General features: G+C 42.6%; 1 protein-coding gene across 19 annotated transcripts in view; it reads left to right on the top strand.

Moving 5' to 3' along the window:
- Nucleotides 1–5,388, top strand: part of LOC106587212 (CUGBP Elav-like family member 4) — a 158,514-nt gene extending 153,126 nt beyond the window's left edge. For all 19 annotated transcript variants that reach the window (XM_045708360.1, XM_045708354.1, XM_045708368.1 and 16 more), the window contains one exon: nt 4,804–5,388. The gene's annotated coding sequence lies outside the window, so the exon portion shown is untranslated. The remainder of the gene's footprint in view (nt 1–4,803) is intronic.
- The last annotated feature ends 8,507 nt before the right edge of the window (nt 5,389–13,895 follow it).

The following is a 13,895-nucleotide window of genomic DNA, read 5'->3' on the forward strand; positions in this document are numbered from 1 at the left end:
CTGTAGTCAATAAATAGCATTCTCACATAGGTGTTCCTTTTGTCTAGGTGGGAAAGGGCAGTGCAGTGTGGAGTGCAATAGAGATGGCATCATCTGTGGATCTGTTAGGGCAGTATGCAAACTGGAGTGGGTCTAGGGTTTCTGCGATAATGGTGATGTGAGCCATGACCAGCCTTTCAATGCACTTCATGGCTTCATCCCCAAGAACACAATGGCCTCCATCATTCTTAAATGGAAGAAGTTTGGAACCACCAAGACTCTTCCTAAAGCTGGCCACCTGGCCAAACAGCAATCGGGAGTGAAGGGCCTTGATCAGAGAGGTGACCAAGAAGCAGATGTACACTCTGACAGAGCTCCAAAGTTCCTCTGTGGAGATGGGAGAACCTTTCAGAAGGACAACCATCTCTGCAGCACTCAACCAATCAGGCCTTTACGGTAGAGTGGCCAGACGAAAGCCACTCCTCAGTAAAAGGCACATACATGACAGCCTGCTTGGAGTTTGCCAAAAGGCACCTAAAGACTCTCAGGTCTGATGAAACTAAGATTGAACTCTTTGGCCTGAATGCCAAGCGTCACGTCTGGAGGAAACCTGGCACCATCCCTACAGTGAAGCATGGTGGTGGCAACACCATGTTGTGGGGATGTTTTTCAGTGGCAGGGACTGGGAGACTAGTCAGGATCGAGGGAAAGATGACCGGAGCAAAGTACAGAGATATCCTTGATGAAAACCTGCTCCAGAGCACTCAGGACTTTAGACTGGGGCGAAGGTTCACCTTCCAACAGGACAACGACCCTAAGCACACAGCTAAGATAATGCAGGAGTGGCTTCAGTACAAGTCTCTGAATGTCCTTGAATGGCCCAGCCAGAGCCCGGACTTGAACCCGATCAAACCTCTTTGGAGAGACCTGAAAATAGCTGTGCAGCAATGCTCCCCATCCAAGCTGACAGAGCTTGAGAGGACCTGCAGAGAAGAATGGGAGAAACTCCCCAAATACAGGTGTGCCAAGCTTGTAGCGTCATACCCAAGAAGACTCAAGACTGTAATCATTGCCAAAGGTGCTTCAACAAAGAACTGAGGAAAGGGTCTGAATACTTCTGTAAATGTGATATTTAATTTGTCTGTTTCTTTAAATATATTTGCTAAAATATTTTTTTAAATCTTGTTTTGATTTGTTATGATGGGGTATTGTGTGTAGATTGATAAAGGGAAAAAACGATTTAATCAATTTTAGAATAAGGCTGTAACGTAACAAAATGTGGAAAAGGTCAAGGGGTCTGAATACTTTCCGAATGCACCGTAAATGACAGAGTGAAAAGAAGGAAGCCTGTACAGAATAACAATATTCTAAAACATGTATCGTGTTTGCAATAAGGCACTAAAGTAAAACTGCAAAAAATGTGGCAAAGAAATTAACTTTATGTCCTGAATGCAAAGCATTATGTTTGGGGCAAATCCAACACAACACATCACAGAGTACCACTCTTCATATTTTCAAGCATAATGGTGGCTGCATCATGTTATGGGCATGCCTGTCATCAGCATGGTCAGGAAGTTTTTTTGTTTTGGATAAAAAGAAACGGAATAGAGCTAAACACAGGCAAAATCCTAGAGCTAACCCTGGTTCACCTTTCAGCAGGTCAATAACTTAAAACACAAGGCCAAATATACGCTGGAGTTGTGGACTAGTTACAATGGACTAGTTACAATTTTGACTTAAATCGTCTTAAAAACTATGGAATTACTTGAAAATGGCTGTCTAGCAATGATTAACAACCAACTTCACAGAGCTTGAAGAATTTTAAAATAAAATAATAATGTGCAAATATTGTACAATCCAGGTGAGCAAAGCTCAAAGAGACTAACCCAGAAAGACTCACAGCTGTAATCACTACCAAAGGTGATTCTAATGTGTATTGATTCAGCGTTGTGAATACCTACTGTTGGTAAATTACATATTTCTGTATTTCAATACATTTGCAAACATTTCTAAAAACATGTTTTCAGTTTGTCATTATGGGTTATTGTGTGTAGACGGGTGAGAGAAAAAAAAATATTCAATAAATGTTGAATTCAGACTGTAACACAACAAAATATGGAATAAGTCAAGGGGTATGAATACTTTCTGAAGGCACTGTGTATACCAACAGTGTTTTTGCAATTATTTATAATTTGTACCAATGTTTCTTCACGCAAGAGAGCTGATGCCAACTTTTGTTGTCACAAGACAGATTCATTGCTAAAATAACCTTTTTTAAAAGTCAATCCCCATCTGTTTAGTTGAGTGATAGACAAGATGACCCTGTGTTTGTGCAGCCAATTAAATCTCCTCCATCCATCTATCCATCCACAAACTGTAGAGAAGCGCAGGAAAATGTTGACTCTCCTCCACTCCTCCCTGCATTTCATCTGCACTTGGAGTACTTGTTGTGATTGTTTTGAGGATAACTTCCCATGTATTTATTTATGAGGGGGCTAACCAATTACGTTGTGATTGCAGAGCTGCAGGCAGTGGTGTAGCCCCACACACCCCAGCCTGACTCCACCCACATTCACACACAAACACAAACACCATCAAAATAAATAAATAAAACTAATACCATGAATGGTGCATCCTCTGCTTGTGTTGTTTTAGTCTGGTCTTTTCAGTATTATCATGCCCAACAATTAACTCAATGTGTTTGTAACTCTTTTAGCACTGAATAGATTACTTGTGCATTCCATGTATGAGTTACTATTGTCTCATGATGAATAATATACAAATATTTTTACTCTCTCCAAAATCTGTCAAAATAAGCCCCATGCATTTCTATGGGCTTATTTTGGACCGAAGCTTGTCACCTGCCGTCCTGCCTTTGGGACAACAACTCCCATTGTTAGGGCAGAGACATGAGCATCTTGTCATTATATACAGATCTCTGACTTAACTAAGTGCAGTCTGTCAGGACAACCAGCCAGCTCGGCACTGTGTCTCTCTGGGTTCGCCTGCCTCCCCTGTGGATCAGGTATCTCTGGGTTCCCCTGTCTCCCCTGTGGATCAGGTCTCTCTGGGTTCCCCTGTCTCCCCTGTGGATCAGGTCTCTCTGGGTTCGCCTGTCTCCCCTGTGGCTGTGTCTCTCTGGGTTCGCCTGTCTCCTCTGTAACTCAGGTCTCTCTGGGTTCGCCTGTCTCCCCTGTGGCTGTGTCTCTCTGGGTTCGCCTGTCTCCCCTGTGGCTGTGTCTCTCTGGGTTCGCCTGTCTCCTCTGTAACTCAGGTCTCTCTGGGTTCGCCTGTCTCCCCTGTAGCTGTGTCTCTCTGGGTTCGCCTGTCTCCTCTGTGGCTGTGTCTCTCTGGGTTCGCCTGTCTCCTCTGTAACTCAGGTCTCTCTGGGTTCGCCTGTCTCCCCTGTGGCTGTGTCTCTCTGGGTTCGCCTGTCTCCCCTGTGGAATCAGGTCTCTCTGGGTTCGCCTGTCTCCCCTGTGGATCAGGTCTCTCTGGGTTCGCCTGTCTCCCCTGTGGATCAGGTCTCTCTGGGTTCGCCTGTCTCCCCTGTGGATCAGGTCTCTCTGGATTCGCCTGTCTCCCCTGTGGCTGTGTCTCTCTCGTGAATCTCTAATTGGGAGCCACTTCAGGGTGTGCGCATTTGTGTGAGAGTAGGTAGTTATCCATGTAGATATAAATATGTTTTCCCAGTAGTTTGGTCTTCATCAGTTGCTTCCACTTAAAACTCCCCTCTGGAAATACAAGCTGTTACGTTTTAAATGGACAGTTTTTTCTTCTTCAATAACTTCTATGGTAGATGCCTACTTTGAATTACTGGTGTTTTTGTATAAAAGCTGGAACATCTATAATCAGGTATTTTAGTGCAAAGGCTTACCTCTAATGGTCCTGCTTGCCTCCGCAGATATGAAATACGTTACCAGCATCTCATCTCCCACGGTTAAATAGCTGATCTATTAAAAAATGGTAACAAGCTCGTTTCTCAGGAGAAAATAACAGAACAAAGACTTGCGCGGCATATGTTCGCTCCACAAAGTCAGGTATTTTTCATGTGGGCCCTGTGAGAGTGATTAGCTGTGATTTGGCTGTCTTTTTGTACCAGGATTCAGGGCCAGTACACATTAAGAATGATTGCATCCTAACTCCAGTTTATTTAACCAGAGCCAAAAAGCACATAAATCCACAAAAAGTATCTATTTCATATCTACTACTATGGAAATAAAGACATTATAGCTCTGGGTGTATTTTCCAATAGTTTTGAGCATTCGTTTTAAATTTGTTCACTACTCAAAAAAAGATGTCACATGAAAAGATGATCATGCAGTTTCCCTCCCCCTGGAGTTTTGTAATAATCCCTTTTAACATCATAATATTGTTATTAATGGGCTACTATTTGACCTTCAGTGCATCCCTTCATCTTTAGCGTCCCCCTTCCCTCGGTTGTCATTGGGCTTTTCAAAAATGATTATCACAAATGAACAGAAATGACTATTAACAGAGGAATTAACAGAGATGACAGGCTAACATTTAGTCAAATAATATTTCTGAGGCGAGAGTAAAGTTGCTTTAAATACCTAGTGCCTTTGGATTAGTGCTGTCACAGCATACATCTGTTCCATATGGTTAAACACAACCCCTCCACCTCCAGCTCACTTCTTTCTAGATCTGATTGACATCCTCCTTCTTTTCCTTTGTCTGTTTTCCATTCTGTTAGCTGTGCCTGTCAGTGTGCTAAACCAGGTAGGAGCCAGCACTCTGAACAAGACCCCTGTGCCCTCACCTCACTGAATCTGCTCTCTCTCTCTCTCTCTCTCTCTCTTACAGGATGAAGGGCCACAACACCTTATTTCCACAAGTGCAGTATAAAGTACAAAGACTTCTTGCTCTGCTACATATCATGAAAGAAGGGTGGTCCCTTGATTCTGCTGGAAGTATAGCTGGAGAAGATTGGGTGACTGAAGAGGAGAAAGAACCCGGAGATTCTTGTTTGTTTTTTTAGCAAATGCCTCTTTTTTTCCCTGTTTTGCTTTGGCGTCTGTGGAAGAGGATTTTTTGCAGAGACCAACTTTTTGCTGCTGTTTTTTAGACAAGATGGAAAACCTTTATAGACACATTATGCTCAAAGCATGCATACTGACACCCGTATATATAGACATGAACACACTCTTACCAAACACACAGCTTACCAAACACACATGCATATATACAGACCAACACACACACACACACACACACACACACACACACACACACACACACACACACACACACACACACAAATATTCTCTCCGACATCCTACAGTGTACATACATTTATGTGCATATGCCAACTCAAACACACACACACACACACACACACACACACACACACACACACACACACACACACACACACACACACACACACACACACACACACACACACACACACACAAATATTCTCTCCGACATCCTACAGTATACATACATTTATGTGCATATGCCAACTCAAACACACACACACACACACACACACACACACACACACACACACACACACAGTCATATACACACACCAGCCTGCTGCCGTTTTGGTTTTCGTGCCTACACAGGTGATGTGCTCTGTGACAGGGCGAGCTCTGAGAAAAGAAGAAGAGAAATGGAGAATCCAGGAGAATTTACATGCATCATTCCTTAGGAAATAGGGACCAAAGGACTTAACGCTTTTTAAAAGAATATAAATATATACATATATATATATATATATATTTAAAAAACTCTTACCTTGTAGCTGCAAGTATTACAGTTTAATAGTAGTCAAAAGAAATAATTAAATCAATATCCAGTGGCCTAAGTAAGAAAAAAAGACAAGGAAACGTAGTAAAGGGGCTGATTATTATGTTCTGGTTGCTGTTTTGCCACCAGTTAGTAGATTAGAAAATGTAGAATACTAGAAAAGTAGATTTGCTCTTTTTGCTGTTGTTTTTTTTAAAAGAAAAAAATACTTGAACTTGTAAAGTAAGGGGGAGGGATGAAAAAGAAAAAATTATTAATTTTGTCTGTCCCGTCCCAGTGGGCTTTGGGGCATTGGGGTCTCCCTCTTGGATGTTACGGTCAGGCCGCTGGATATGTCCCTCTTCATGGTGTACAACTCACTCACAGCACTATCTGACAGCTATAAAGGAACTGTTTTTGAGAAGAGGGGGAAGACGAAGAGAAAAGACAGATGGACCTTCCTAGTGTCTGTGCTGGACAGGGTGCACATATGAAAGGCTTATTTCCCACAAGCCTTTGTGTTCAAGCGACAATCCACTGTAAAAACCAAGCAAATCGGACATGGTGTGTTCTTTTCTTTTGAGCTTTTTTATTACGACAGGGAGTGTGCTATTATAAAACTTATTAAAGAAATGCATAAAGAGAAGCTTCTGCAAACGAGATGGACTAATGGACAAAAATTAAGGCAAGCAGAGAAGAAAATGATTGAGTTGATAGCTACTGAAACTGCCAAAATAGTGGACTCAACAGTATAACAATGAATTGGCTCTCATGGTGTTTGAGTAAAATAAAAAAAAATAGACCCATTAAAAATAACCACGTTATAGGCAAGAGGGAGAAAGAGAGAGAGAGAGAGAGAGAGAGAGAGGCCAGGGATATTTATGTCCGCTGAAGCCGTTCAAAAGCTCTTGTGAGATTGAGAAACATCGCCTCATCTCCCCGGCTGCAGAACAGATACAAGCAGAACTTGCTCTGAAAGACACACTAGATTTATCGATGGCAAAACAGTGGAAGCTTTTAGAGCTCATTTAGCTTTGTCGTATATAATGTACATGCCACTGTTAACATGTCCCCTCCCTGACCTGCTTTTTTTCAAATATTATATAATGAGCCTGTGGAAAAACCTACCTATCCGTCTCAACCTAACCTAACACAGTCTGAATTACAGCCATACAACCGCCATCATTCAGCTCCTCCCTGCCAATCCATGCCTAGCAGAACACAGCTCTGAACTCTTAACTTGTCAGGCTTTGACTTAGTGTCTATGAGCCCTTTATTTTGTGGTGGATGCAGCTGGCCCCGCTATATGAAAACCAGATCAATATGTTTGCGTTGAGTCTCGAGGAAGGATAAGATGGCAAGTCATTCACTGTCCACACTTCCTCGAGTTCTCTCAGTAGAACACCAGCTCTCCCCCCTCCCACCCTCACAATTCCCTGAGAGCTGACTGAAGGCATACGGAGGGGGAGGCAGAGCTGGACAGGGAAGAGAAGGCGAGAGGAGAGTGGGAGAAGTCAACAGCCAAACCCTGATCTCTGAGCCCTACACGCCAACATGTCCAACCTTGTCTTTCTTTATCCTTCAAAGTGATGCTCCTTGGAATTATCCCCCGGGGGACCAAATCCATGCAATCAACCCCCCCCCCCCTCCCTCCCCTCCCACCACCACCACCACCACCACCACCACCTTGCCAAACACCATGTATCTGTGCTGCCTAGCTCTTTGGGAATGGGATTGAAGGGTTGATAAGGAATCACTTGGCATGTATTAGGTACCTGCAGCCTTCTGTCCAGCCTGTCTCTGTTTACCTCTGGGACTTGCTCTCCAAAGCAGAGCGGACGCATTCCAAGTCACTGACTGAAAGCCCTGCCTGCCTGCATCACACAAGACACATCTACAGTACAATGACTTTCATTGTCTTTCTCCCAGCTGCTTAAAGACAATATCATGCCACTCTTTTCTGTGAGCGAAAAGGTCTTGGATTTGTCTTGATTTGTATCCTTGCTTTCACCATACCACACTACTGTAATGAATGTTAGCTTCTGACTTTGTGTTTGTGTTCCTCTGCTCTAAATAGACACTGTTCTGTTCCATCATGCCTTCCAGAATCCCAACCTAGCTGTTCATGGCCTGGTTCAACCAAACTGAACTCTGCACTCAACAATGGTGGGTTCAGTCTGGTTTTACCAGGCTATGCTGTTCAGCTGTTCCCCTGGAACAATGTTTCAAACCAACTTGCAGTTCAGTGTTTGGCTTCAGTAGCCTTCAATTATCTCTTCTTCCGTATTAGACATGCTATTTCACCTTTCCCTCTAATCACGTTGTAATAGTGAGGCTCTATACATTAACACCAACCAAGTGAAAAGTCATCTGCATAATCACCTGGACCAAATTACAGTGGGGATGGTCCCTTGAATGCTCTGTGATGACAGAAGGTAGATTAGAGAGAATTATGTTTGTAGCGGCTCCCTGGCAAGGATGCCGACAGCTGACCTGGCACCGATATTACCGCAGCCGTATTTATGATGGAGATGGGATCCAGGAAGATGGATAAAACCCTCCATATCATAGTTACTCTGTGTATTAATGTTGGATATTTGATTGGCGTGGGTATAGATTATGTTGAAAATAAGGCAAAAGAGACTAGGTTTGAAATATTTCTCCAGGCATAAAAGCTACCAAACAATAGCAGGTTGAAATGGGTAGCAGACAACTAGTCCGTTGAAAAACCCTCAGTTCCTCCGTTGCAGCTGCCTGCCGCGTGGCCTATGTTATTGTACATCAGCTTTCAGCACATAATTGTGTCTCGACAATCTCCTCAGAGGCCGCCATTTTCCACAAAACAACCTGCTCTAAAAATGTTGCATTTTTCACGGCAGTATTACAGTCGGGACACCTGCAAAGCACAGAATATTGTTCAGAACTGGAGGAACAGGATTGGTGAAGCACAGTAGTTATTTTGAATCAAAATGATGCCCATTGAAAAAAACAGTGCCAGCTTTGGTCGTGGGTTGTCTCAGCTTGCCTTCAAAAACACAGTAAAAACACTCAGCCTTCAGTTGTTATGAAGTCAGCAGAACATGTAGGAACTAGGAAGCGACAAGAATTAATGTGAAGTAGGTCAATATGAATGCATGTTCTTCACAGCAGCCCTTTTGTGCTCATTATTTACGTAATGCTGAATTAATCAATAGGAAACTTAATGTTCCGTGAGCGATGAAATCTCCTATGCTTGTCTCTCTACCGCTTCAAAAGCACCTCCTGCAAGACTAGTCCCATTAGCCTCACCACGAGCCCTCTGATGGCTCCTACACCAGATATATGCTGCACACCCCTACAGTCAACTTAGAGCAAGGTTAGGTTCAGCCTAGGTCCAATCCCCTGCCCAGTCGTATGTTCCCTGCTTGGCTAACGTGCTACGCTCGTATAGCCTTTCTGCTGCACCAGGGAGCTGCAGAAACATGCTTGGGAAGGCTAGATTAGACAATGTTAAATCAGGGAGCTGTTAGAACAAGGGTCCTCTTATTGCTCTTCCACACAGGGGAGGAAGGTTATTAGTGTGACATGCAGTGAAAACAGAAATAGCTGTAGTGAAGCCAGGCTCTGGAACAAAGAAAATGAGAAGTGGGTTTTATTCCTTCTCTTACTGACTCCAGAAGTCTGCCAGCTCAGCCCATCTCAGTGCAGCTCTGGCCCTGTCTGGCCTTTAGTCAAGAATGTTAACTTAGGAGTGACTCGCCTTACGCAGGACTGAAAGCCACCCACTCATGTTTAGATGAGAATATTTAGATTGACATTATAGATTATTGCTATTAGTTCGACTCACTTTATGAGTCTGTTTAGAAATACAGTACCAGTCAAAAGATCGGACACACCTACTCATTCAAGGGTTTTTCTTTATTTTTTACTATTTTCTACATTTTAGAATAATAGTGAAGATATCAAAACTATGAAATAACAGATATGGAATAATGTAGGAACCAAAAAAGTGTAAAACAAATCCAAATATATTTTATAATTGAGATTCAAAGCAGCCACCCTTTGCCTTGATGACAGCTTTGCACACGCTTGGGATTCTCTCAACCAGCTTCACCTGGAATGCTTTTCCAACAGTCTTGAAGGAGTTCCCACATATTCTGAGCACTTGTTGGCTGCTTTTCCTTCACTCTGCGGTCCAACTCATCCCAAACCATCTCAATTAGGTTGAGGTCGGTTGATTGTGGAGGCCAGGTAATCTGATGCAGCATTCCATCACTCCCCTTCTTGGTCAAATTCTTGGTCAAATAGCCCTTACACAGCCTGGAGGTGTGTCGGGTCGTCCTGTTGAAAAACAAATGATAGTCCCACTAAGCGCAAACAAGATGGGATGGTGTATCGCTGCAGAATGCTGTGGTAGCCATGCTGGTTAAGTGTGCCTTGTATTCTAAATAAATCACAGACAGTGTCACCAGCAAAGCACCCCCACACCATCACACCTCCTCCTCCATGCTTCACGGTGGGAACTACACATGTGGAGATCATCCATTCACCTACTCTGCGTCTCACAAAGACATGGCAGTTTGAATCAAAAATCTCATATCGGACTTTTCAGACCAAAAGACAGATTTCCACCGGTCTAATGTCGATTTCTCGTGTTTCTTGGCCCAAGCAAGTCTCTTCTTCTTATTGGTGTCCAAATTTCTTTGCAGCAATTCAACCATGAAGGCCTGATTCAAGCAGTCTCCTCTGAACAGTTGATGTTGAGATGTGTCTGTTACTTGAACTCTATGAAGCATTTATTTGGGCTGCAATTTCTGAGGCTGGTAACTCTAATGAACTTATCCTCTGCAGCAGAGATAACTCTGGGTCTTCCTTTCCTGTGGTGGTCCTCATGAGAGCCAGTTTCATCATAGCGCTTGATGGTTGTTGCGAATGCACTTGAAGAAACTTTCAACGTTTTTGAAATTTTCCGTAATGACTGACCTTCATGTCTTAAAGTAATGATGGAATCATTTCTCTTTGCTTATTTGAGCTGTTCTTGCCATAATATGGACTTGGTCTTTTACCAAATAGGGCTATCTTCTGTGTACCACCCCTACCTTGTCACAACACAACTGATTGGCTCAAATGCATTAAGAAGGTAAGAAATTCCACAAATGAACTTTTAACAAGGCACACCTGTTAATTGAAACGCATTCCAGGTGACTACCTCATGAAGCTGGTTGATAGAATGCAAAGCATGTGCAAAGCTGTCATCAAGGCAACGGGTGGCTACTTTGAATCTCAAATATAAAATATATTTTGATTTGTTTAACACTTTTTTGGTTACTACATGATTCCATATGTGTTATTTCATATTTTATGTCTTCACTATTATTCTACAATGTAGAAAATAGTAAAAATAAAGAAAAACCCTTGAATGAGTAGGTGTGTCCAAACTTTTGACTGGTACTGTATGTAAAATATAATATAACAAAAACATATTTATGGTCATGTCAACGATCAGTGTAATGTCTGACCTTCTCATGTAACACCTGTGAGGCAGTTATTCACATTTCTTAACCTCTGGTTATTCTGCCTCCTCTACTGGCTCTAGTTATAATACCTTCCTAGTTTGCATTCCATAAAGTCTGTCCTCATGAGGAGTTAGAAACATCAGAGCTCCGAGGCTGACAGAGGGGCAGGATAACCAATCCTAAGAGCCGAAGAGGATGACTAAGATACTAAGAGGCTAGATAACCAATCACCTGAGCTCTGAAGCTGGCGGATGGGTTGAATAACCAATCCTAGTGGGTGAAGAGAGATCTGCCTAGCATGTCTAGCAGACCCCAGCCCCTGGGTGTAGAGAACACTCACCCTAAAATAGCAGTGATTGTCAAGGAAAGGAAGTGAAATGTAATTGACTGAAAGTGGAGAGATAATTAAAGGAACCTGTTGGACAGGAGGGAGAAATTAATGGCTCTCATTTAATAGCTGCTTTGGGAGAAAAGGAGAACTTTTCCGTCATCTTGCTTAGCTAACGCAAAAAGGGTTTTTCGATGTGGAAATGGGATTTTAGCTGAGAGGGGAAGTGAAGTGGGTTTGGGGGGGGGGTGGATGCTAAACTGAAACTCCACAAAGTCACCTCAATACTCAGGGCATCAGGCGCTATGATGTCATGATTAGTGGAAACTTTCAGAGCCTTGCCTTCCCCATGGGCCCTGTCTGCCTTGTCTGGCTGGGGAGGAATAAGAGCTGCGTATTCACCCAGCGGCGCAGAGAGTATGGTGGGAGCTGGGGGAGCATGTTGGACCTATGCCAGGGCAGCTGGAGTAGCCAGAGACAGGATCACGCTGTCAGTCAGGGGGAGTGCTGTCTGTCATCGAAACATTAATGCCTTGGATCCATCAGGTCATCATGCAATTTTAAAAGACACTAAAAGGAACACTTTGATCTTATCATAAACAACATAAAGAGCAGTCAATCACAGAAAAGTGTCGGATCATGTTTGACAACAAAGCTGGAGATTCAAATCAAAAAATGGAGACAGAATTTTTTATTCCTTCATGTAAATAATAGAACACAGAAACAAATGAGTCAGGAAGTAAGAACTGTACAGTAGAGAGGTCTGTCTATAGTAGTCGCCTGGCTGTGTGGGACATTGATGTCACTATAAAACGTATCCACAGCAGTGCAGGGAATCTTTGGAGAGGGTGGGACTTTTTAACACTTTGGCCTTTTTGGTTACTGAGTAAACATGAATGAATATGCACTATACCCTCAGCTGAACACCACCCTACATAACAGGGAGAGGATAGCAGAGATCTGATTCTAGATGATTTAGTAGGGCTTCAATTCCAGCCTGAAGCAATCCATTAATTAGGTTTACACTGACACATCAAGATATTTCTGACAGTTGAAAGATTGCCTGTGCACTAGCTAATTGGATTAGTCCAATTGGAGCTGATTAGACGGATAGATGTGACCTCAAATACGTGACGAGTAGGCCCGCCCCTCAGTCTGCTCCGTGTCGTGCAGAGGAGCAGGTGATAGTGACAGCAGCCGTTAGTTCACTAGTCACTAGCTAGCTAGCTTGCCACCGGGGCTGGGCGGCGCCCGCCAGTCACCGCTATACTCCACATCTCCACGGGTATGGGCGGAAGGGGGTGAGGGTTTGCCAGATTGGAGCTGAAAACATATTTCCATATGATCCAAACACAGAACACAGGTGTATGATGAGAAAGAGAGGATTGGGACAGGTGAGCCGGATGCACTGATACTAGAATGAATGACTACCCTGCAGATCTCCCTGCCTCTGTGGCCTGCCCCTGCCTCTGCTCTCCCTACGGCACGAGTACACAGCTGCCTGCGGTACTCCTGTACATATTACATAGCTTATTTTTTAATTCTGTTAAGGCTTCTTTATAGACGACCGTACAATAAATCATGTTGAAAAAAATAAAGAAATAATTAATATATTTCACTGACTACGAGAAGGAAACTATGAAATAATTTATCAAAAACAGTAGAGAAAAACATTTTTTATTTCTTGTATATTGAAGCGCTGATGTTAAAATGGATTTTATATTCATGTTGGTAAATGGTTCATTTTTCCATTCTCTTATGTTTTCTGTTTTGTTATCTGCTGAAGCTGGGATGGACCCATTGTCTCAAGGTTTATTCTGATATGCTTTGAAGATACATGTTGAAGGGACATTTTGCTACACAATCCCCATATGGAATTACATGTAAATGGGCAAGTTTAAAGATATGTTGTTGACAGAAAGCTCTTACATTCAGTACAAGAATTAAGAAACTGGACCGTAAAGGATGACAAAAGGTAATGTGGATTCATAAAGATGAATCCATTGCACAACACAATTCCGAGAGGACGCATCGGCTGTAAGTAATTGCATGTTCAAGGATTTCATTGTAGCCCTTCTGTTCTTTTGGAAAACTTCAGAACATTTGTTGTCAGATTTGTTTTGTAAAATAAGCTGTCATTTAACATGACCATTGTCTTTAAGCCATACATTTCTCTTTTGTTTGATTATTTCTTTCTTCATCTTTCTTCATTTATTTTTTCTTGAAAAAGAATCAGAGACATCTCTTTTATTTTCATCTTCACTGCACATGGGAATTTTCTCTCAGAGATCATTTCTGAAGAGCTTCAACATCACTGGACTATCCTGTAAATAATAACT

The sequence above is a fragment of the Salmo salar genome, chromosome ssa26, assembly GCF_905237065.1.
Source record: "Salmo salar chromosome ssa26, Ssal_v3.1, whole genome shotgun sequence".
NCBI classification, from domain to species: Eukaryota; Metazoa; Chordata; class Actinopteri; order Salmoniformes; family Salmonidae; genus Salmo; species Salmo salar.